General features: G+C 37.7%; 1 pseudogene; it reads left to right on the top strand.

Moving 5' to 3' along the window:
• The first annotated feature begins 1,074 nt into the window (after positions 1-1,074).
• On the top strand, positions 1,075-4,830 carry LOC109679181 (antizyme inhibitor 1 pseudogene; annotated as a pseudogene).
• The last annotated feature ends 211 nt before the right edge of the window (positions 4,831-5,041 follow it).

Genomic DNA, 5,041 nt, shown 5'->3' with positions numbered 1-5,041 from the left:
CTAAAATCTGTAAGAGAAAACATTTCAAGGCATCCCCATTAGACTAAAAGCAAATTTCTCAGAAGACACCCTATAGGCAAACAGGGAACCAAAATGACATATTCCAAGTCCTGAAACGAACTTATTGCCAGACAAGATTGCCATAGTCAACAAGACTATCCTTCAGAAACAAAGGGGAAAAAAAGATAAGCAAAAACAGAACTTGTGATCACCACACCAGCCTTATGAAAGATGCTTAAGGGCATCCTACATCCAGAAGTGAAAGATAACTACATGACATCATGTGAAACTATACAACCCAGGAACAGCAGAACAGATACACAGAGGAGAAGCAGAAAACCATCAATGCAATAAGCCATCAAACTGCAAAGAAGAAACAGAGAGGAACAAAAGAAGAACATTCAAAACCACTAGGAAAATAAATTGACAGAAGTAAGTCCTCACCAATAATGACTTTGAATGTAAATATACAAAGACCTCCAAAAAACAGATACCGGCTGGCTGAATGGTTAAAAAACTAAAACACAATAACATGCTGCCTACAAGAAATTCATAAAGACAGAGAGGGGCTGGTGGAGTAGCTCAAGTAGTAAGAGCACCTGCCTAGCAAATATAAGGCCCTGAGTTCAAACCCCAGTGCCACCACAAAGAAAAAAGAAAAGAAATCAAAGACACAGACTGAAAGGGCAAGGATGAAAACAATATTCTAAGTAAACAAAAATCTAAAGTAATCAGTAGACACTCTGGCTGGTCTCTCGGCTGTGGCGTTCTCTTTTTTCCCCCCCCCGTTCCTCGTAGTCGCCTTCTCTGCCTCTTCTCGTTGCTTCTCGCTCTGCTGCTCTGCGGTTTGACGAGGCCGAATCCTCTCCCTCCCTAGCCCGCGTCTTTCTCCTACTCGCGCTGTTCCATTTCTCTCCTTCGGCCACCGCCGCCACTGCTGCCCAGCTGGTGTCGGTGCCGCGCTTTTCCTCCCACGTCGTCCCTGCAGCCTATGGCCCAGGCCGCCTTGGGTATTTCTGCTCAAGGTAACCACATCCCTCTTTAAAAATTCCGCCGAAAAAGAGAAGACGCTTTCTGACCAAGTATACAACTACCCAGAGGGCCTAGGAGAAGTGCTGTATAGAGAGCAGTTCGACTTCAACGCTGAGCCACCTTGGGAACCTAGCTGATGATAGGGGGGTTCCATCTCCTAACTTGTCCATTTTGTTGCATATTCTAAGGACCCAGACACAGGCTTGGTGGCCCATCTCTTGTTTTTCCTGGTTTATGACTTTCGGCTTTGTGGAATACGGCTGAGATGAAAGGATTTATTGATGATGCAAACTACTCCGTTGGTGTGTTGGATGAAGGAACAAATCTCGAAAATGTTATTGATAACTATGTTTATGAACATACTCTGACAGGGAAAAATGCATTTTTTGTGGGGGATCTTGGAAAGATTGTGAAGAAACACAGTCAATGGCAGAATGTGGTGGCCCAGATAAAGCCATTTTACACAGTGAAGTGCAACTCTTCTCCAGCTGTACTTGAGATTTTGGCAGCTCTTGGAATTGGGTTTGCTTGTTCCAACAAAAATGAGATGGTTTTAGTGCAAGAATTGGGTGTATCTCCAGAAAACATCATTTACATAAGTCCTTGCAAGCAAATTTCTCAGATAAAGTATGCAGCAAAAGTTGGAGTAAATATCATGACATGTGACAATGAAATTGAATTGAAGAAAATTGCACGTAATCACCCACATGCCAAGGTCTTACTACATATTGCAACAGAAGATAATATTGGAGGTGAAGAGGGTAACATGAAGTTTGGCACTACTCTGAAGAACTGTAGGCATCTTTGGGAATGTGCTAAGGAACTTGATGTCCAAATAATTGGGGTTCAATTTCATGTTTCAAGTGCTTGCAAAGAATCTCAAGTATATGTACATGCTCTATCTGATGCTCGATGTGTGTTTGACATGGCTGGAGAATTTGGATTTAAAATGAACATGTTAGACATTGGTGGAGGCTTCACCGGAACTGAATTCCAGTTGGAAGAGGTTAATCACGTTATCAGCCCTCTGTTGGATATCTACTTTCCAGAAGGCTCTGGCATTAAGATAATTTCAGAACCTGGAAGCTACTATGTGTCTTCTGCATTTACACTTGCAGTTAATATCATTGCTAAGAAAGTTGTTGAAAATGATACAATTTCCTCTGGAGTAGAAAAAACCAGGAGCGATGAACCAGTGTTCATGTATTATATGAATGATGGTGTTTATGGTTCTTTTGCAAGTAAACTGTCTGAGGACTTAAATACCATTCCAGAGGTTCATAAGAAAGACAAGAAAGATGAGCCTTTATTTACAAGCAGTCTTTGGGGTCCATCCTGTGATGAGCTTGATCAAATTGTGGAAAGCTGTCTTCTTCCTGAGCTGAATGTGGGAGATTGGCTTATCTTTGATAACATGGGAGCAGATTCTTTCCATGAACCATCTGCTTTTAATGATTTTCAGAGGCCAGCTATTTATTACATGATGTCATTCAGTGATTGGTATGAGATGCAAGATGCTGGAATTACTTCAGACACAATGATGAAGAACTTCTTCTTTGCATCTTCTTGCATACAGCTAAGCCAAGAAGACAGCTTTTCCACTGAAGCTTAAACAGGCATTAACGCTTCCATAGATCTGAAGTAGCAGGTTAAGCTTGTCTGGTCTATATTCCAGTGTGGAAAAAAAAAATTCAATCTATTCTGCTATTCTCTTGGAAACAAAAATTAATACTAATAGCTATTTGGGACCAGACAAAATCAGCTTCATCTACAATTCATTGGGGGTAGTGGGAGATTTAGATAATGTATCCAGATTTAAATATCAGTTTGTCCTACCCCTTAAGCGTTTAAATAAAATATGCAACAAAATGGGTGACTTAGTGGAGATGGAAGCCCATTAATTGGGTTCCCCATTAAACCGTTTACATACAAGTACACAGTTTTTATACTAAGGATTCGTGTTAAAAAGTCTTGTAAAGTTAATGTCTTTCACCCAGATACATCAAATGTCAGTGGAAGACCAGTGTGACTTCATTAGATATGTTTAGTGTATTTAGAATGTGTAAATTTGTGCTTTGAACTGTAGTTTAATAAATGTAAAATTGCATCATAGTACTTGTTGTATTTGACCTGATATAACCCTGTATGATTGCAATAAATTTTTGTGTAGTTTTACTGTTTTTTCAGGCTAAAGCTTTGGGAAAGGGGCTAGCTAGCAAAGGTAGTTTTGAAATAGATGTGTATATGGTCTGTTTTGAGGGTTATTTTTCTTTTAGCCCACTTAAGTTTAGTTTGACTCAGTACATTTTTCAGTTATTTAATTAGTAATTTAAAGTGTTTGGTAAATCATTGTGAAGTTCAGATTTATTATGGAGAGTTGATGTGCAGTAAGCATGATGTTTTAATAATTTTAACACCAAAAATTGTTAATTGCATAAACCAACTGTAATAATTAATAAGTGTTTCTGTATAGATAGAATGCATAGAGTACCTTAGTAAATCTTTAAATCACAAGTCTGGCTGACATGGAAGATTCTATTAAATACTTTGAATAAACTTGGTAGGGGAGGGGAATAAAATTGCAGAAAACTGCGAGCACTAGAATTTAAAGAAGGGCTACATCTATATCCTGAAATCTGTTGCTCTCTTGCACAGAATATGTAAATTTAGAATGGGGAGGGGGTGGGGTAAAGCACACTTTCTTTAATTTCTCAATTGCAGTGATTTCAAATTTAGGACTTTTTGGTTGTTATTGGGTTGAACTCTTCCCTTAGTTTCTTATTATTCCCACTTGATCAACTTAGTAATTACTTTTAATGTTTTTCATACTAGAATTTTATGGTAGTTGGGGAAGGAGTTAATGTCACTAACCTGACAGTTTTACCAGGAATTTGCTTTGTTCACTGCTAGTATATAGTGATCTTAGATCTCAGAATCACAATAGTAATAAAACAAACTACAGGGGTCATTTCTTCCTAACTTATTCTATGTTCAAATGTGGAATTTCTGTCTCCCAAGAGGAAATGTGACTTCACTTTGGTGCCAATGGACAGAAAATTCTACCTGTGCTACATAGGAGAAGTTTGGAATGCACTTAACTAGCTGGTTTTCACACCTTGATTTCAAGGTGGAGAGAAATTGATCATGAATCTCTAATTTCAATCTCAAACCAGTAGGTGCTTAATATTTTTTGATTTGATTAACACCCATTTGAATATCATGGGTTCTATTAGTTAGAAAAAACAAGAATTTAGGACCCCAATCCATTGTCATCTAATTGCCCTTGGAGTTTTCCAAGGTATAATACGGGGTTTTATGCAAAATTTCAAGCAACCATGCAATGTTTTTAACTGTAACAAGGAGGAGGAAGTGTTCCCTACCTTCTTATGTTGTGCATTGTTGTGGTCCAGAAATGCCATACCTTTTTAAAGATGGCATAACTCTGAATCCTTGGCTTGACTATACAGGCTTGAGTTTCATGGCGTCAGTTTTGCCATCTCCCTAGGAGAGCTGTTGTAGTGAGGCAGCCGAGTTGCAAATACCACATGTGAATGATAAGGTAACTTTAAGAAATGTCTGTGTTGTATTTGAAGACTGCTTTAAATCTGAAGTTTGAACCTATGTATTTCAATTTGGTATGCTAAAAAATACTGAACTATTGTAAAATCTTTTTATATATTGTAATCTCAGTTCAAAATTTAACTGAAAATATAAAACCCAAATGATTTCTATATATAGTAAATTGAACTGTAAAGGTAACTTGTGTGTGATTCTGAATACACAGATAAAATGTTTTTATTCCTCAAAAAAAAAAATAAAAAAAATAAAAAAAATAAAGTAATCAGTAGTTGCTATACCAACAAGAAAGTAGTTGCTATACTGAGTGATCTATTCAATAAGATAAAACAGTTATAAGCTCATGTGCACCTGAAGTCAGAGGGGTCCAATTTTATAAGACAAACACTATTAGACCTAAAGGAAGAGATAGGCTCCAACACAGTAATTCTGG

Source organism: Castor canadensis, chromosome 16 (assembly GCF_047511655.1).
Source record: "Castor canadensis chromosome 16, mCasCan1.hap1v2, whole genome shotgun sequence".
Lineage (NCBI taxonomy): Eukaryota > Metazoa > Chordata > Mammalia > Rodentia > Castoridae > Castor > Castor canadensis.
Note: the sequence above shows the minus strand (reverse complement) of the source record. Positions and strands in the feature narration are given on the sequence as shown.